We start from the raw sequence: 21,360 nt of genomic DNA, 5'->3' as shown, positions 1-21,360 counted from the left end.
GAGATGTGATGATACGAGCCAATAATCAATACACGTGTGTAGGTTGTAGTATGCAGAATAGTGAGTGAACCCGTCATCCAATGGATGAAGTTGTCTCCATACATCTGCGAGATCCGCACTAATCATAGCCCTTTCTAAGGCCCTTGCTGCCATCGCCGGCCTTCTTAACGGGCCTCCAGATCTATCTAAGCTCAGGTTCATTACAAGGTTGAAGTCTCCACTCTAAAGTATTTGTGTCGTCCCGTACCCGCTCACCGTGGCTGCCAATGTGGCAAAAAACTCCAGACAGTCATAATTAGGGCTATATACATTAACAAGAAGCAAGTCCAGCCCCCTACCCTGACATCTAGAGATTGCAAACCTGCCGCCAGCATCTGCTGACTGTAGTCGCAGCTTATAGTTAGATCTGGGGTTAACCCATGTCATTACAGCCGCAACCCAGAGATGTAGACCAACAGACTTCATGCATCTCAAAGGGAGCCCCGTGGACTGACGTGGAGGCTATGATAGAGTCTACAGAGTACTGTTAAACTTTTATATGCCTGATTATTGCGGGTAGTCAGCAAGCATTTATACAAATCAGAGTGTCCATAAATGTCCGCCACAGCATTGCAATATTTATTTTTTATATTTCTTTTTATTATCAAATAAACATGAACAAAGAAGGCAATAAAAGTCAGTACAGCTGGATAAGCGCTCAGCGAGGAAGGAAGTGCATACAATTTGATGCAAATCATCAGTGCAAGAGGGGGGCAGCAGGGGGGAAATTCAGAGTCATAAAACATCAAAGCCTAAACATCATTAGGAATGTCAGATCGGGGGGAAGACGGAACACCCGGAGCATCCGCGAGGGGAGGTGTACATATATCGCCCCAGTAGGAGTTCCATTGGCCCCAGATTTGTCCCCACTTTTTAGGCCTGCCGCGCGCAACATACACCGTCTTCTCTCTAAACATACACCAGTCCATATTCTCCTTCCATGCCAGGACCGTGGGCAGTCTCTGGGAGCCCCACAACTGCGCGATATTTCTCTTGGCAACCATATTCCCACGGGTCCCCCACTGAGTCTGCGCCACATCATAATCAGTCGGCTCCCAAACATTCAGCAAACAACGCCTTGCTTCAGGCAACAGCGCGATACCCGTGACCTCCTCCATCACATCATGCACTTGACTCCAGAACAGTACCACTTCCGGACATTCCCAAATTATGTGGAGGAAAGTACCAATTAAACCGCATCCACGCTTACACAACCCATCCACAGAATATCCCATACGAATCAGACGAGGGCCGGTCAAATAAATTTGGTGCAGGATCTTAAGCTGTACGAGTCGGAGACGAGCCGGAATCGCGACCTCCTTCGGTGAGGATATCGCCGACTGCCAGTCCTCGTCGTCCAACTCCAGACCGTCACTAGTCCAAACCTCTCTAAGTTGGACCAACAAATCAACTCGTTCATTAATCAATTTCTTATATATCAAGGAAATAGTGCTGTCGGGAACGTGTCCGTCAAGCACTCGATCTTCAAGTGGGGACGATTCTGGGATAACGATACCTGCGGGAAAAACCGAACTCAGCGCGTGGCGAATCTGCGCATAACGGAAGAACTCCTTATCACTCAACTCATATTCTACTTTCAACTCCTCAAAGGTCTTAACCCTGTATTTGGCCCGGGTATCACTCACCCTGCAGATACCAATCATATCCCACTTCTCGAAACCTTTCGTCTTCCACAGGCTGCCCAATCTTTCAGATGCATAGAGCGGAGTCGCTCGAGTCAGCCGATCCCTCCATCCCATTGCCGCATTAGCACATTGCCACACTCGCACCGCTATCTTAGTGGGTCCCGAAAGTTTCTTCCCAGCAGATTTGGAGTAAAGCGCCCTGTTGTAATCGCCACCCGGCAGCAGCCACCTATCCATTTCAAACGCAGGATTTGACGCAGGACCGTACATTCCATGATTAATCGCTCCCAGCTGGGAAGCCCAAAAGTATCGCCTTATATCCGGAAGTCCAATACCACCATCATACCAGGGAAGCGTCAGCTTAGCGAGGGTGATACGCGAACGGCCGCCCCATATCAATTGTCTCTGCAAACTCTCCACCTCCCAAAAATAGCTCGCCGGAATGACATCAAGTGTGTTCTGCAGCGCGTATAAAAACCACGGCAAAGACATCATTTTAAAGAGAGCTGCACGCCCGAGGGGGGACAATGGTAGTCTGCGCCAGGCCGCAACGTCGGATTTTAATTGTTGAAGCGTACGAAGCAGATTACGAACGTAACAGACCACGGGGTCCAAGGCGATAAAGACCCCCAGATATTTAAATCCCGTTTGCACCACTTTAATGGGACAACCATGCGGCAAAGAAGGAGAGTCACCCGAGAGTACATAGACACAGGACCTAGTCCAATTAATCACAAGGCCGGAGTTTTTTCCGAACGGGTTCCACACATCAAACAATACAATCAGCGACTTTCGAGGTGACGTAAGATACAAGATATCATCCGCGTAAAGTGATACTCGGTCCTCAAAACCCGGGGTCCACCGAATACCCCTCATCGATGGCTCCCACCGCAGCCAAGCAGCCAGGGGTTCTAAGGCGAGGGCAAAAAGAAGCGGGGACAGCGGACACCCCTGTCGTGTGCCCCTACCAAGAATAAAAGACTTAGAAACCCGACCATTCACCACAATCTGAGCCAATGGTTCCTCATACAAAAGTTTCACACAACCGATGAAACCAGGACCAAAACCGAACTTTGCTAGAGCGGCCCAGAGATATGGCCATTCCAATGTATCAAAGGCCCATCGTAGCATCCAAGGAAGCCAAGATGGCCGGTTCACGCAGTGACGCTGCTCTCGCAAGAACGCCGTGCAGGAGCCGCAAATTCAATGCTGTATTACGATGTGTAATGAAACCGGACTGATCCGGATGGATCAGGTCGCTGATCACTTTTATCAAACAGTTTGCCAGCAATTTTGCGAGGATCTTGGGCTCCGCATTTAGAAGCGAAATAGGCCTATAAGATGCGCAGCGATCCCGCGGCTTCCCCTCCTTATGAATCACCACAATGGTCGCAAGTCGCTGATCACGAGGGAGGGAGCCGATGTCTCGTGACTCCAGGAACATAGAACGAAGATACGGCGCCATTTTGTCGGGACGCAGCTTGTAAAGCTTGATGGGGAGACCATTTGGGCCCATAGCTTTTCCCGAGCGTACCGAGCCAATAGCAGTTGCCACCTCGTCAACGGAAAGCACTGAGTCCATCAGTTCCCTATCTGAAACCGACAGGCAAGGCATTGCAATGTCTCGTAACAGCACATGTGAGTCTTCCTCTGGTCTGTCGGAAACTGGGGAATACACTTTTTGAAAATATTCCGCAAAACACTCCACAATCTCGGCAGGATCAATCACTCTCACTCCATCCACTCTCTCAACCACAGGGACCACACGACTCGCCCTCTCCTTTCTATCTAACCAAGCAATCAATTTCCCCGCCTTATCTCCCACATCATATAAACGTCCCTGCTGCTCTCTACTCATAACTTTAGCGGCATCCGTTACCAACGCCCTATAGTTAAGTTGTTTAAGACTGAGGAGATGAATCTTGTCGTGAGTGATACCCAATTCCAAATCCCCTTCAAACTCAGTTATTTCGGTCTCAAGGCGGACTACCACCTCTTTTTTCTTTTTCTTGGCACCAGCAATCAACGACAGCGGCTGGCCACGGATAACCGTCTTGAAAGCCTCCCACAGCGAAACAGAAGAGGACACAGACCCCACATTCTTGGCAAAATAATGATCCAGAGACTTGATCAACTCCGCCTTGACTTTAGGGTCACGGAGATGCCAAGGATTGATCGGGGCCACTCGACCCTCAGCCCCCATCTTCGTATCCATCATAAGCCACAATGGGGAGTGATCTGAGATACCCCTAGCCAGATGTCTGACTTCCCTGACTGAAGAGGCCTGCGCTGCCGGCATCAGGACATAATCGAGTCTAGAGAGACTGCCGTGAGCACCACAGTGGAAGGTGTATTGCGACTGTCCCGGATGCAGTAGCCTCCAACAATCTACCAGTCCCAGCGTTTCCAAGAAGCCACCCAACCAAGATTGTGATCTTGTGAGATCCCTGGGGGGGTAACGGTCCTCCCTACCGGAGACGACAGAATTGAAATCTCCACCCATCACCAGGATGCCTTCCGGAAGCCCCAGAAATACTCTCCCCAAATCAGCAAAGGTCGTAGTCTGCAGACCAGGAGGAACATAAACAGAAAGCAGTGAGACAGTCTTCCCCTCCAATCTACCAGTGAGAGCGGCGTAGCGCCCCCTGTCGTCAAGGATTATGTCGTCGACCTCCAGGGGGAGGGAACCCCTGACTAGGATACCTACCCCCCTAGAACCAGTAGTGAATCCAGAGTGTGCCACAAAAGGATAACCTCGCCGATTCATGGCATGGCATGTATTTCCGATCAGATGTGTCTCTTGCAGTAACACTACATCAGGGGAGAGGCGTCTCAGTAGCTGCAGCACTACACCACGTTTTATCCTATCCCCCAACCCGTTAACATTCCAGCACAATAACTTCAGCCCCCTACCCCCCATCCCAGGAAATAAATGCAGAATCCATACCACAGCGAGCACAGCACCCAGGTCCAGAAGTGAAACAATGCGTTGCCTTGAAACAAAGTGAAACACACACATACCCCCCTCCCCCAACAAATACCCAAAACACCCCCCCCCACCCTGCACCCCTGCGTTAGACTCAAAGGCCACCACAACTTGCAGTGTGCCTGTCACCCTAACATTAAACTAGTCTACAAAAAGAAACCCGGAGGAGGAAAGAGTCTCACCCCCCCGCCACCTCTGGGTATCCCACCACAAATAGTGGCAGTGTAAAAGTCATCAAACCACAGCTGCCAGTTGTGCACAATGTCTAGAAGTCCGAAGCCACTGCTCACTCCTGTGCCAACGGGCCGCCCTCAGCTCCTTCGGAATGTTCCGAGCGATCACGCTTCATGGGCAACGTATCGAGCCAGTAGCATTGCAATATTTACGTTCCTACCACACTCCCCTTCTCCCCCGACCCCCCAATACCACGTAATACTTATCGAGGGCTTGCAACTGGTCCTGTCTCAGTCCTGCTCCTCAAGTGATCCCCCAGCAGCCTCGTCCAGGAGCTGCCTCTCCGGGCTCCTACGTTGTTCCCAGGACCAGTCTTTAAGCGTCTTCTGCAGAGCCTTGGGTCGGTGAAGATATGTGAGCGGCCTTGCCTGTTCACGTGTAACCTGGTCGGGTACAGCATTGCATAGTCCAAGCCCAGCTCCTGTAGTTGTTTCTTCATGGGTCCAAACTGCTGACGCGCATCCTGCACTCGGGCAGTAAAATCTGGATAGAGCGAGATGTTTGACCCCTTGTAAGGAAGTGTCTGCTTGTCTCTTGTCTTGCGCAGTGCCCCATCTTTGTCGCAATAGTTTAGCAGTTTCACTATGATTGTGCGCGGTGGGGCTCCTGGCTGGGGTCGGGCCCCAGGGATCGGTGCACCCTCTCCACCATAAACATGTTCGAGAACACCTCTGCTCCCAGTAGGTCCACCAATAGCTTTTCTACAAAGAGTTCTATGTTGCCAGTTTGTGTTGCCTCTGGCAAGCCCATGATCCGTAGGTTGCAGCATCTTGAGCGGGTTTCCAAGTCCTCAGTTTTGTCCTGCAGCACCTGCATGAGCCTCCCAAGCTGCTTATGATCTGTATCTGTGAGCCGTCGCTCCGACATGTCGAGTCTTTCTGCGTGCTTGTCCAGCCTTTCCCCCATTCGATCCATCCGGTATGAGAGGTCATCGATTTTTGTGCCCAGCGAGGAGATGCCGCTCTGCAAGCCATTTTCCATTGATAGCAGCATGCTGCGGATGTCCGGCTTGGCTTCCGAAGGGGGAATAGGTCTGTCCGCCTCTCTGGTGCGGAGTCATGTGACTTAGAGAGGTTTTGTGAAAAGGACAGCTTGGACTGGGTCTTGTCCGTTCTGCCCATCGCCTTCTCTTGTGTGGGGCCGGTACACTTATGCCGCTGTGCAGCCGTCCACAGGGCCGCGTCCCAGGAGCCAATGTGAAGTCCTATCCTGCGATGCCAGTGAGTGGACCTGCCGTGGGGTGAGGCCGCCCGCCGCCACCCGCGTCGCCCCTATTGCCGTGTCGACTCTTTACCAGCGGCTGTCCTGCTGCGCCACGCCACCCCCGGATTCCTCTCAGGATGACCGGGCGTGTTCCACGCCTGCCGTCGTACCACACTGCGCCCATTCCTGTATACTCATCCAGGGGTTTTTTTTTGCGCCAAAGTAGCACCTGCTAGGGGTGCCGCTTTCGGAGGGAGATTCACCACCTCGACTGTGAGCCCCTTCTGCACACTTTACCTTGTTTTAGCCCGGCCTGCTCTTTCAGGCTGTGTCTTTAGTGCCTCGTCGTCCCCAGGGGTTTGCCTCCTCACACAGTGAATTTCAGGATGTGACTGTGATCGCCAATGTGCTCAGCTCTCCACGAGACCGCAGGCTCCGCACCCCACACAGTCTCCACCCGCCCAGGTTTGTAGAAAGAAGGGTCAAAAGGTTAGAATGAGTCCAGTTTGTGAGTAAACTCCAGGTGAAGGGTGTGCTTGACCGCATGCATTGGCAGCTCACTGTCTGATTAAAACTAAGGCTCGCAATGCTTTCCAGGTACAGCGTAGTCATACAAGAGTCAATGCTGTACACTGTGAGACATCACTTACTTTAACGATTTGAAGTGACATAAGGAGTACTTTTTTTCCGAATGAGCACTATATGTTTATTAAGTGTTTGTTTTTTGCAACATGTGAATTTGTGAGTTCATTAATTAATACAAATGGGACTTTTAGGTTTGATTTAATGGTGCTTGTGTCATTATCAGCCTGATGTAATTTGCAGAGCGAAAGAGCTGCTACAGGGCCAGTCACAAGCGGAGCTGCCGTTTCTCCCTTTAACCATCAACCATGACATATGGAGTTTTCTTCTTCTAACAATGGAATTGGAAGGGCAGTGCCTTACATCCACCTAGTACAAGTACACTCTACTTTCCCTGAACTTCACGCTGTAGATCACCATTGGAAGTCCCCAGTGTGCTATCCTCTCCTGCCTCTGGGAGCTAGGGGGTTCCATAACCCTATCAGAGGTCACAATGTACGTCCATGCAACCACCTGCCAGCAATGCCCGGGTGCACTTCCACACTGCCGCGCCTCCTGTGGCACCTCTGTCAATGCCAGCTATCTCAGTGCTCAGCCGTTCTGCAGAGCATGCTTCCAACACTTGTCCTAACGCCAGCCGACTCACCCAGTCCTCACCGCTGCTGACACAATGGCGGCTGTGCTCAGGGCCTTATTTTTATATCCCCTCGCATGTCGGGCTGTGCGCAGCAGTTCGTTCTCCCTCCAGATGTTCCTCTGCTGGCATCCTCAGCATTATTCTCCCCCTGCTGATCACCAAGTCTTTCTTTCCTGCTGGTACAACCGCGACAAACTCACCGAGGTGGGAAGAGGGGGGGTCCTCCGCCGCCGCATCCTTCGGGTCACACACCAGACCCGGTCGCTCATCTGAAATTAAATCAGCCCGTCCACAGCGATAGCAGCAGCTCCGCTCTAAGCTCCCGCAGTCTGTGCTAGGATCCGCACGGACTCGGCTCCAGTGACCGCGAGGAAAGGTCTGGTGTAGGAGCTCCGCCCCGCACGCATTGGTACGTAGCCCCGCCTCTCTTCTCACCCGAGCTTGGGGATCAGCGGCCTTCCGTTCCGCCTCCTGGCCAGCGCCGTATCTTTGGGCAGGAAGAGTCATGGTGGGACAGGTTTGGCTCCGCGTGTTGCGGTAACGGTCCGGTATCTGGTTGTCAGTCCGCGAACAGCACTGCAGTGGTGGAAAAGTCATATAAATGCAGGATAATTGGTCGGTGTCTTGGAGCTCGAGGCTCAGGCGGCCATTTTAGTTGCAAGCCAAGCTTCGCCCCCATCTCCTGCATAATTTAACATCTACATTACTCCCCTGGTGGACCTCATTCAATCTTTTGGCCACTCTACCATTTTTTATGCTGACGATATACAAATAATTGTATCAATACAGGATGAGGGATGGCGGCTAATATTTTCAACACGTTTTTGACTCAATTCTCAGCTTGGATGCAGGAAACCTGCTTGAAATTCACTACAGAGAAGACGAAGGTCATGTTCTTTGGGAGGAACACAGTGTGCTGGAACAGCACATGGTGGCCTGATAATCCCAGCCCGCTACACACCTCGGTTCAGAAGATTAAAAATCTAAAAATTCTATTTGATGAGCACCTGAATTTCTCATAACTGAACAATAGCATAACTTCCTCCTGTTTTTATTTAATTAAGACGCCTAAAAAGGTTTTTCTGTTCATTCCTCTTGAACTGCAAAAAATAATCATGGTAGCGTTGATCGTGTCTCAGCACCACCTAACTACAGTCCACTTTCATGTTTTAATTGTGTCCAAGGGGAACTTTTTTTTAGGATTTTTGCAGCCCAGCATGTTCACTTGCATACATAATTAGCATGGAACTCGTCACAAGCGCCACGCTGTTAATTATACATAATCAGCACGGCGCTCGTCATGATGCAATTTTATACACAGTCCCTTGTTTAGATATGGTATTACTTTGTTTATTTTTTTCACCATGGTGCCCGATTTACAGGCCGCCAAGTGCAGAAGTTGAATTTTCAATGGGGGCCGCACTGCATGTTATATGTGCTGGTGCCATGTTTCATATAATTATAAACCAAAACGAGCACCACTATTGCCACACTACTTAGACTTGGATCATGGATGATCGCTCGAATTACTGAGCCAAACAGTAACTCTCAGGAGATGTTTTATCCGGAGTTAATCCAACGAATTTTATTAATTTTGCATCACAAATATCATATAAATGAACACTTTTTCTTGTTTAAATACAAACAACACTTATTTGGCTCCACGTCACATATAAAGGGACAATTATTTACAAACAAAGAGACAATTTTAAACAAACTACCAGCTTTCATTCAAACACTCATACACAACAGCACATTGATATATACACACATATAATAGCGCAGTGGCCACTTTCATAACTTGTATTGTACTGGCATGGAAATGTCACACGTAAGCCAAATGAAATCTGACAGTTTTAAAATAATTCACAGAGCCCTACTAAAGCAAAAACCCCGTACCGTGCTTATATTTTAAAAGCTGCACAATAAGCGTTTGCGGTTTCTAAGCGTGTAAACCTTTACTGTCCTCAAAAGAATAACAGGGTAAGTGTCCTCAGCAGATTGCCACATTTGACAGCAGCAAGAGCTCAACTGCCTGAACCATACTCCAATTTTAAACAAGCTTTCAAATGAAATTTGTAGTTGCGTTATAGTAACCCAGCACGAAGTTAGATTATTTTATCCAACTTTATATACATCACTCGTTGCTAAAACTTCCGTCCAATTTCAGATATATTTGTTTCTGTAAAGATTTGGTTTCTGTAGGTCAGTAAGTATTCAGATAGGTTTGACTATATTCTGAGTGTCTCACTGTCACTGATTGTGACATCTTCTCTTCGACGCGACACCTCGGGCTATAAAAACTTTTGACTTTATTTCCAGGCAACAAAATGACATGCCTCCTCCTGCTGGACAAGGGGCCCTGCAGGGCGCTCCTTCCTCACTACTATTACAACAGACACACTCAGAGCTGTGAAGAGTTCTCCCTCAGTGAGCTGCAATGGAAATGACATAAATTTTGAGATGCTTGAGGACTGCGAAAAGTCTTGCTGGATGATCAAGAGTATACGCACCTCCCCCCTGGCACCAGGGCGTGTGCTCGCTGTCGTGCAAACCCTGGCACAAAGACCAAAGTAACGTCCTCTCTGCTCTACACGGGACCACAGGTTTCAGCAGCACAGCCAGAGGCGGTTCGTCCATTGGGGGCGTTGGGGCGTTGCCCCACTAGCCATGGACGACCGCTGCATAAATACATGCCATTTAATTACGAGTCATGATTAATTATTGAGCCTTGAGGTCGCCGTAGGTCGGAGTCACTAACTATAGTGACATCATCGCAGAAAGGGGTGTGGGGGGCGGGCCTGCGGTAGTGAGTGGCAGCCGGCAGGCTGGGCTAGCAGACAGCAGAGCAGCGTGGCAGGGAGGGCAGGGGGCAGCAGAAGTGTGTGCGCATTTAGGACAAGTCCTTTTTTTGACTTGCCCACGCATGCGCACAGACGCAGTAGCCCCTCCCCTCCTCCTCCTCTCCTTGCACTTACACAGGCAGAGACCCGGGGGAGCCGGGTCTCATTATGGGCAGTTTTAGCCCTGCTCTATGAACTCCGTGATTGGTCAGCGCTGCTTCCCTTGCGTTGCGTAGGGGAGGGAAACTGCCTGCTGGCTGCTTCCTGCAGCAGGAACGAGCGTCGCGGACCCACCAGAACAGGCCAGAGCGGAGGTGGCATCCTAGCCCTCAGGCACGTTTACTTTTATAATTTTTAATGCTGGTAAATTAGTATTCGGGTCGCGACTACCCCCCCCCCCCCCCCCCCCCGACCCCCACCCCACCCCCCTCGAGCATTTCGGCCGCCGCTACCTTTAGTTCAAATAAATATGCTCCACTCGCGCGCCTTTTGATCCCGAACCTCCTGCGGCTCAACTGGTGCTCACGCTGAATGAAGATCGTGTAGGCACGGCAATTGCTGTTTGGTTTAGTTCGGTTCTAATCTGACATGTCACATTAGTTAACGAGGTGAAATCTTTGCCCAGAGTGGTGCCTGGTGGGACTAAACAGGTTCAGTTGGGGAGTTTGGGGGCAAAGAGGAGGGTCTGATCTGCAACGCATGTGCCCTGCAGACGAGAACGGGCTGGCATACACTACAGTAACAGGCCCGGGTGTTTGCTGTGGAGGTGTAGGAGAGCACAGGTTTTGAAGTGTGAGGGGCCTGGAGGAAAGAGGGTGGGGGGCTGCCCAGGAAAGCGTGTGCTCTGCAGGTGAGAATGGCCTGGGCTGGGACATCTTGCAGGCCCGGGTGTTTGCCGTGGGTATGTGGGATTGCACAGGCTTGGAGGGAAGGCGAGGGCCTGCTTTGGAAAGCAGTGCGCTGCAGGGGAGAGTGGGCTGGCACTCCCTGCAGGCCCGGGTGTTTGCTGTGGAGATGTGGGAGAGCACAGGCTTGGAGTGTGCTGAGTGATGTGTTTTGTAAAGCCTCTGCCAGAGCAAACGGAAGCGTAGGAGTGACATCAGTCGTGAAACCATTTTTTTAAGGTTGCAAGAAATTAGAATCAGTAAGCGGACCACTAGGCGTACGTTTGCCAAAATGTGTGAATCTTTAGGTGTTTCCAGAATGTTCTGAGGTCACTGTGTACTGGTGTTATAAGTGATTAGTCAAAGTGCTGGGTGACAGCAGGCTCGTAGCGTGGGCTGGTCTGATGGATGCAGGGCTGATGCAGCATTTCATCCTCTCGCTGCCAGGGAATGTGCAGCATTGAAGAGTGTACTGGTGTTAGTGTGTACTCGTGTTAGAAGTGATTAGTCGAAGCGCTGGGTGACAGCAGGATCGTAGTGTGGGCTGGTCTGATGGAGGATGCAGGGCTGATGCTCGCATACGTTCAATCGTTATGCATACGCCCTACCAACTTCAAATTCCACCAGCCGCCACTGAGCACAGCCCAGTAGCATTTTCCTAGGAACGACGAGTGTGCAGAAGCCCCGATGCTCTCTTCTGTGGCCTCGATAAACAGATCTGGGGAGCCAAGGCTCGGGGCACTCTCACCTGCAAAGTGCGTGAGTGCGTATGCAGCGAAGACAGAACCCATTGGCACCCACTCCACGCTGCATGCACACGCAGTGCACTAGAGAAGAGCTGAGGGGCACTCACTTGTTGCACTTAGCTGGCAGACCAACGTGTCGCCCTGCAATACGTGGTGCTTGCACAGAGAGCAGCAGAACTCCTTGACACGTGCACGAGCCAAGGAGTACTGTTAGCAGACCAGTGGTGCATATGCACAGTCTGGGAACAGTGACCTCTGGCGCCTGCCCGTTACATGCACAGATGCTGTGGGCCAGGTACCCATGTGGCACTCTCCTCAGATACCAGCATGCAGACTAGCACCATAAACCCATAAAGCCCTCCCAATTGCCTGCACGAGGTATGTAGGGAGTTATTAACGGGGTTAACCCTAAGAACTCTCTGACCTGGGTCAGCAATATAGGTACAAAAATGGTGGTCAGGGTTTAATGATTATCACATCGGTTACCTCGTAAAAATCTTCACATTAATGAATTATTTAAAGCTTCTTCTGTGCAGTACAAAAAATATTTATTCACACATATTCAGTATTCAATTTCATTATCATAGGAAGTGTTAAAATTAGAAAGTTAACGCGAGCCAATTGCTTCATTGGTTCATACACATACTGAAGAGCATGAGTCTCAATTCTTCAGTGATAACCTTTCTCCAACATTTTTTCACATTATGACATTTTAACGCGCTCAAGGTGACTAAGAAAGGAGACAGTTTAAGTGGGATGGGTGTGATTGGGAAAAGGTGAGGACTGGGTAAAGGATGTTGTGACCATACTACAATCAAGGTAATATTCAGTACAGCCTTTACAGACTAATTTAGTTCATTAGTTCCAATAGATTCTTTAACATAGGGTCCGTATTAATCCATAAGTGGCATCCTATGCTAAGAAGGTAGGTACATTCCTGTCTACGTTTCGACCCCTGGATTAAGGGTTGGTTGAAGCCTCATGCTGGGGTCTTCATCAGGACATTAACGGTGCGGAAGCGCCTGTAATTGATATAGTTATAGTGAGTGGAATGTCTCAAGGCATTCAGCGTGATTGTACTGTGGCTAAGTAATTAAACACAGACTTCTTACTTATTAAATGGCCGTCCAGTTTAAAAGTTGCTCAACACTCAACCCTGTACCATATATGTAATCTCCTAATTTTAAAAAATCCCCTAGGTCATTAACAGCCACCTTGGAACCGACGAGGGTCCAACAGTAAAGGCCACTGGACGGCCATTTAATAAGTAAGAAGTCTGTGTTTAATTACTTAGCCACAGTACAATCACGCTGAATGCCTTGAGACATTCCACTCACTATAACTATATCAATTACAGGCGCTCCCGCACCGTTAATGTCCTGATGAAGACCCCAGCATGAGGCTTCAACCAACCCTTAATCCAGGGGTCGAAACGTAGACCGGAATGTACCTACCTTCTTAGCATAGGATGCCACTTATGGATTAATACGGACCCTATGTTAAAGAATCTATTGGAACTAATGAACTAAATTAGTCTGTAAAGGCTGTACTGAATATTACCTTGATTGTAGTATGGTCACAACATCCTTTACCCAGTCCTCACCTTTTCCCAATCACACCCATCCCACTTAAACTGTCTCCTTTCTTAGTCACCTTGAGCGCGTTAAAATGTCATAATGTGAAAAAATGTTGGAGAAAGGTTATTACTGAAGAATTGAGACTCATGCTCTTCAGTATGTGTATGAACCAATGAAGCAATTGGCTCGCGTTAACTTTCTAATTTTAACACTTCCTATGATAATGAAATTGAGTACTGAATATGTGTGAATAAATATTTTTTGTACTGCACAGAAGAAGCTTTAAATAATTCATTAATGTGAAGATTTTTACGAGGTAACCGATGTGATAATCATTAAACCCTGACCACCATTTTTGTACCTATATTGCACGAGGTATGTGGCGCTATAATATTTAAGGCTCACAGTGTGTGGGTATGCCAGTGGGGGATAATGTATTGCATTGCTAAACACTTATAAGGTCCCAAAGCTGAGACCTATTGGCTATGCGAATGCTTGTTTGATTTCCAGTCTGACATTTGGGTGATCTTGGGTGTAATTGCTCTAGCTGTACGCTGGAGGCGGCTGAGGTAACTTGGAGCCTCACTACTCCATAAAGTGGGTTTGAACTTTTTTCCCCATGCCTGCATCTGAATGTGAGATTGAGACATTGAGATTATGTGTCATTGCTCTTCTAAACTAAGACCTAGAGATCTGGGGGCATCATGCTGTAAGCATCTGTTAGAGCTCCAACCCGTTTTTTCTGCTGCCATATGACATTTTCCTTGTGTGTGGGGTGCTAAATATGTCCTGTTAGACCTGGCATCATCATCGTGAGTCTCCCTTCCATTTTTCTACTGATTGCCTCCTCTGTGTTTGATATGTTTGGCTGGTTAGATGCTTTGGGCACTGTGCCACTGCTATTCAGTGCCACAGTGCAAGTTTTCTCTATGTTAAATTGATGTATTGATTAGTTTCTTATCAGACCCTAGTACAGTGCAGCATGTGTGCCCAGGGCTTGTAAATCAAATGCTGCTGGTGAGCGTGCAGCACTGGTTGTGCCACCCACAGAAGCAGCTTGTAAAGTGTATCTCAGGCCTGCCATTGCAGAGCCTGTGTGCAGTCTAGTACTGCCATGTTGACTTGGCAAGTGCACCCACTTGCCAGTCCCTAAACCTTCCCTTTTCTTCATATCAGACATCTCTAAGGTAGGCCCAAGGGCAGGGTGCATTGTAAGTATAAGGTAGGACATGCTCTGGTGTGTGTGGCATGTCCTAATAGTGAATTACAGCCACTTTCGGTTTTCACTATTGCAAGGCTACCTGCTCCCCATAGGCCAGAATGGGCAGTTTGATTATTGCATCTTATAATCCTAACTGACTCAGGGAACATAGTAGACATTCAAATTTAGTATGCCTGAACTCAGAATGATAAAATACATCTTTTAGTAAAGTTGGTTTTAACATTCTGTTTTTGAAAATACCCCTTTTAGAAAGTAGATATTGTCTTGCCTAACTATCCAAGCCTGCCTCTGCTAGGTTGTGTATTCCTTGTCTGGAGTTTGAGTGGCAGGGGCTGGAGGATTCTAGGAGACAGGGTGAGTCAGCACAAGGCTGAATAGAGAGAGCTGCATGCAGATGGGAGGGAGGAGTTGCACCTGGGACCTGAATAGGTCTGTGCCTTCCCTCCACAATGCTGGCTCCGCCTCCAGTGATATGTCTGATGTCCCTAGCCTACACTGTGAAAGGAAAGAATGAGTCTTCTCAACAAAGTGCTTCAGGACTGACCAGAACTGGTTTTGGCTAGGCAGAGGCCTCTCTGCCTTCAGAGAACAAAGAGAATTTGAGTATATATATGGGGATCCAGACCCCAAGACTTTAGATCACTTCTGGGAAAAGACAAACATTTTGCCAAGGAGAAGAACCAAGGAATCTGCAGGAGTTTGGACTGCCCCTCTGCCAGTGTGCTGTTTGCTGGGTTGGCCTGCAGTGGTTTCTTTATTGCCAAGGAAAGGAGAAGGAACTTTGACAGAACTTACATTATCTTGCAGAATATTACTCCAAGGGCTTGAACTTAGGCTTGCCTCCTGCTGAAATCTCAGGGACAAAAGACTTCACTACCAGCTCTACTCTGAATTTCCTTGCTGGGAATTCTGTCTGCAGAAGCCTGCGTGTCGCTGGGAGCTGGAAGCGCGATGCATCGAGAAGAAGCGCGTTGCAGTCGCAGCTGTTGCTGTTGCATCACCGGAGAAGCATGTCGCCACCGCAGAGGTTGCCGCTGCATCACCAGAGAAGCCTGCCTTCGTCAAAGCTGTTACCCGACGCATCACCGGAGAAGCGTGTCACCGCCGCAAGGTCGCGTAGCATCACCAGAGAAGCGGGTGGCAGGGCCTGTTGCTGCTCCAAAGCTACAGAGTTCAGCGCACGGCCGCCGGGCGTGCACGCATCATCTTCAAGTTGTCGCATCAAGGGCGCCATCTTATTTCCTCGCACCGGATCGTCGCGTCACATTGCATCGAGGTGCCATCTTGCCGCATCGCAACCAGAACGCATCATGAGAATCTACGCATCACCTCCTCTCCGGTAAGGAACAAGACGCATCCCTTACTCTGCGCAAGCAGTGAGGTGTGACACATCGTCTCCGCCGATGCAAGGAACCAATGCATCTCCATCCCTGCAAACCTTTTGTTTATTTTGCGTTACACATCCAGGTACTTTTGTGAGAACTTTGTTGCACTCATCACCAACTTGAATTAGGTAACTTCTACCATCTTTAAGCCAGTTTTAAGTACAGTATTGAGGATTTTTGTTGTTTGTGGTCTTGTGTTAAGTCTATATAAAGAATACTTATTTTTATAAAACCTGCCTCTGAGATAAGCCTGTTTGCTCGTGCCAAGCTACCAAGGGGGTGAGCAGGGGTTATCCAGTAGTGTAATCCCCTTTACCTGACTTAGAAGCAAGGGTCCCTATTTGGTCAAAGGTGTATACCATTGCCAACTAGAGACCCCCAGTTCTAACACTTCCTATTTTTCGAGTTTCTTGTAATACACTTTGGTGCAGACAAAGTCTTTTATATTTGCCTTGTTCCTCCGTTGCATGATATTAGGTGACCCTGTAGCTGACATTTCTGGCCTAACAGAGGGAGGAAACTCTAAAATGGGGAAACGCAAGGCTACTGATGCCTTACCTGGCAAGAAAAATATAAGTCTAAAAGTTTTCTCCAAAGCTCCAATTGACAAGCCCCAGGCCCTGACTACCCTTGAGGACTTTGATTCTTTGATTGAGGAAGTTGAGATGCTTTGGGGGGCAGCAAACTGACTTATTGTGTCCTAAAAAAATAACAAGGAATAGTGGCTCCTATATTCACGAGAAATAAAACTCGCCCTTGAGTTGCCACCCTACCTATTAATTCAGCAGAGAACGCTTTTTGCTTACCTGAGAGAGGGATAGCAGCCCCAGTTTCACCAGTCAAAACCTTAGCCACAGCCTGTCACACAACTGTCATTTTGGCTACCCCAATAGAATTAACAAATAGGTTTGCTGCTTTAGCAGGTCTACTAGATAATCCGGTGGAGGGAGGTGCAGTGTCATCTATCGAGGATAAGCCAAATTCCCATTTTGCGGCTTTTGCTGCCTCATCTGTGAGCAATGTTGCTCTGGATTTGGTTAATGTTCTTGCACTGGTTAACAGTCTCCAGACTGAGGTCACTGATATAAGATTTTAAGTAGCCCTGTGTAGTATCCTGTAGTGTCAGTCATTGTTTGGCTTATGCAGAATGTTAAGGGTGGAATGCAAGGCACGAAATTCCACGGGAAGCCGGAGGGGCTGTGACTCAAGATCCAGGTTGGGGCAAGCAACAGTGAGTGGTGTCTGAAGTGATTTGTATATCTTGTATTAAGACTTGATGCGTGCAGCTACTCCGAGCCTCCCTACATTATTTCATTGGCGACAACTTGGTGCCTAGCGGATCCACAATTGCTGTATGGACACAACACTTCAACTCACAAGCTAACAGAGCCAAGCATTCAACAGACGCACAAAGCACTCAACCGACCGCGGTCACCCCTGAATCTACATTTCTTTCTCAGGTGAGTCGTCAGAAGCCCCTTAAATTTTGTAACTTATAGTTAAGCCACTTTCCTCTATCAAATATTTGGCCAAAAATGTAAATAACCGTTTTTACTCACTTTGATGATTGCGCGATCCCAATGGCTTCGAGGACTGCACAAGCCAAACCCTTGCTTTGCTCCGAAGTAGAGCTGCTGCATGGAATGTTAGTAGGCACCTGACGTCACTGTAGGGTGGCACAAGCATATCGCCTTCAGAAACAGAACTCAGTGTTCACACCTTCACGCATTTTGAAACGTTGGGAAGAATCACAGCTATTTCTAAGCAACATAGGAGTTTCATGCTCGGTGACGGGCACACCTTTTACACTGATGAGCTCTTTTTTATATGAGTGTGTGTTTCAATGATTTCTTGTCCTCGATGATGCGCACACCTTCTCTTTCAGAGCAGACCATTCTGTTGTGATAACTAGGAATTTTTCTTTTGTGCTAAGACAAGAGTTAATATTTGAGTTAAGTGGGCAAGTTTTAGGTATGAAACCCATTTCATACTACTCGCAAGATTGCTTAGTGTGACGTCTGGTAAAGATAGTTGCTCTTAAACCCAGGTGGAGTATCGATCTGTTCTATTTCATCTACATATTTTTCTTTTAACTCAATTCATCACTTTTCAATACTTTTCTTATCATTTCTTATATTACACCTGGGATAATTCCGCAACGTGCCCTCATGCAAACTGTGCCTGCACCACCTTTCTTTTTAATGAACCCTGGTGGTCCTCCAATTCCCCAGAAGAAATAAAAAAACGTTTTTGCAAATTACACCAGAGTTTGTGGACATCTCTAAGTGAGAAACGCAAAGTGTCATTACTGATGCATTGCCTGAGTTCAGTAGGCCAAGAAGGTTTTGAACATCTTCCTAATTTGTCTGCAGACTTAAGTTACAATTTGAATAGGTATGAGATTTCATTGAAAATAATTAGATCTGCATTATCTACCAAAGGTTTCAAAGGTGTTAGAAATATATCATTTTTGCAAATGCATGCAAAGACCAGGAGAATCCGTTGAAGAGTATATGACTGTATTAAGAAAACTGGTTTCATCTTACAGTTTTGGTGCAGTAATGAAAAAAGATTGCTAGATCAGTTTATGTTGGGTTGTTCTATCTAGAAGGCTAAAAAAAGTTTTTGGCAAAAAGATGATTCCTCTCTTTCTGAAGTGGCTACTTTAGCAAAACATCTTGAACATAATCAAGCATGCGTAGATGTGATAAAAAAGGGAAGTACTAGTGAAAAAGAAGAGAAAGCACAACCAGTGTCTCCACACAAAACTCACAATGATAGTAGTACCATGCGGTTGAGTCAGAAGGATGTTGGGAAAGATAGAGAGGTAACTCTAGGGGAGTGTTACAGATGTGTTGAATTTGGTCATTATGCAAATTTTAAAGGATGTGGGGGTTGGAAGGTTGCTTGCAAGAAATGTGGAAAGAAAGGGCATGTGTCAAAATATTGTAGGGTTAATACGCACAGAAATAATGCCACCACCAGAAAGAAGGTTATTGAAGTCAAGTGTGAAGGTTTTGGTGATTCATCAGGTGAAGAGAATATCTTACAGGTTCAGTATGGCGCAGGTGGACCCTGGGAAATGGAACAAGTAGAAGGTGTTTCAGTTTCTATGTTATTTGACTCAGGGGTAAAGATATCATTGGTGCCTCAAGACTTCTTTGAAAAAAATCTTTTAGGAAAAGTTAAGTTGTTGAAACCTGACATTTGTCCGAAAGGATATAGGGGCTAGTCTATAAAGTTCATTGGGTGCTTCACTGGTTCTTTGCAATTTGAAGACAGACTGATGGTGGGAAAGATACAAGGTGTGTATATTGATCCAAATAAAAGTCCACTGGTTAGGTTGAAGCAATTTGAGCAAGTAAATAACGTTGGCTATGTCAAACCTAATTTTGAACAAGAATTTCCTGAAGTATTTTAGACCAAATTGGGCTGTTTATAGGATTACGTACATACAATTAGAGTGAAAAATGGTGCAACACCTATTGTGAGTAACGTTTGAGGTGTACCTTTACTAGTTAAGGATAAGATGAGGGAAGAATTAGGCACATTGTTGGAGAGGGGGATAATTTTACAGGTGGAGGCCACGGAGTGGCTTACTACAGTGGTCATGGCGAAGAAGGCAAATGGGGAAGTTCACCTTTGTGTGGACTTGCGTGAGTGGAACAAGAATGTTGTTATTGATCACTATACTTTGCCAAATATAAAGGAGATGCTTTGAATGTTAAAAGGGGCAAGATGTTTTACGACAGTTGATCTCACGTCAGTGTATAATAAAGTTAAATTACAGCAAGATTCACAGGATTTAACTGCATTTTCTTACCTCATTTGGAACGTATAAATTTGTGCAGAATGATGTCTTAGTTGGCGAGAATGAAGAAGAACAGAATAATCGTGTGCGTGAAGTGTTGTAAAGATTTAGAGACAGCGGTGTGACACTGAAAGCTGGTAAATGCAAGTTAAATCTGAACCAGATTGATTACTTGTGGCACAAGATTACCCTGGACGGTATTGAGCCGAAACAGGAGCTTGTTCAGACTATTAGCAATCTAGGCAGTCTCACATTGAAAGAATAATTGTTCAAGTTCTTGGGGATGACTGAATATTATAATTAGTTTATTGAAAGCTTTGCAGAACAAAAACAATAATATGAGATCGCTATTGAACAAAGGGGTTCAGTTTCTGTGGAGTGTGGAGTGTGAGTGGAAGCTTAGTATTTTGAAGAGTTACCTGAGAAATACTTTGTGTCTACTGAGTTTTGATCCAGGGCAGGAAACTACGATAATGTCTAATGCTAGTTCTAAAGGTCTGGGAGCAGTTCTTATGCAAAAACATAATGGCATAGAAAGACCATCTTGTTCATCTGCAGGAGTTTAAAGGGAGCAGCAGCTGAATTACCCAGTTATTGAAAAAGTGTTTGCTGTGTCTTGGGCTCTCCAGAAATTAAGAAAGTTAGTGTGAGGAAGTAAGTTTTTAGTAAAAACTGATCACAATCCACTTGAAGAAATCTTTGAGAAGAAAGGATTGGATGCACTGTCTACAGGGATAAGGTGCTGGGTGATTGCATTGCAAGAATTTCACTTTGATGTGAAGTATTTTCCAGATGTTAGGAACTGTATGGCAGACTGTTGTTCTAGGTTAATAAGTGAAAGTGAGGGGATGGGACAGGAGAATGAAGGTGGTGAGGAAGAAGAATTTGAAGTGTGTCTTGTCAGAGATGGGATCATTAAAGAAGAGGAATGGTTGTCAGAATTAGGCAAAGATGAGATGTTGCAAGATGTCATACGAAGAATTAAGAGTTGTTGGCCCAACATCAACAAAAGTCATTCACAGTTGCAACCCTTTGGATGAGTCAAAGATGAATTGTCTGTGCAAGGGGAGTTGGTGTTCAGAGGGACCAGATTGATTCCTCCTGTTTTTTTAAGAGAAACTTTAATCTCTCTAGCACACAAAAGTCATCCTGGGAACTCAAAAACAAAGGAGAGGCTTAGACAAATGTATTGGTGGCCCAGTATGTATATTCGAGGGGAGCGATGGGTGAGAGAGTGTTTTGAGTGTATCAATGGTGACAAAATACTAAAGTGTAGAGTTCAACCTATGCTAATTAGGGCATTACCTAAAGAAGCTTGGCAGGAAGTTGCCTTAGATATATTGGGCCCCATTCGTCATTCTAATATTGATAAGTATGTGTTGGTACTTCTCGACGTGTATTCAAGGTGGCGGAGGTTGCAATAACTAATTCCATTGAAGCACAAGATGTGGTAGGGTTTTTTGGAGCACATGTTTGAGAGAGAGTATTTTCCTGTATCATTACTTACCGATAATGGGGTGCAATTGGTTGCATGTGAGATGAAGGAATTTTTGTGTATTAGGGTC

Source organism: Lissotriton helveticus, chromosome 4_1, assembly GCF_964261635.1.
Source record: "Lissotriton helveticus chromosome 4_1, aLisHel1.1, whole genome shotgun sequence".
Taxonomy (NCBI): Eukaryota; Metazoa; Chordata; class Amphibia; order Caudata; family Salamandridae; genus Lissotriton; species Lissotriton helveticus.
Note: the sequence above shows the minus strand (reverse complement) of the source record.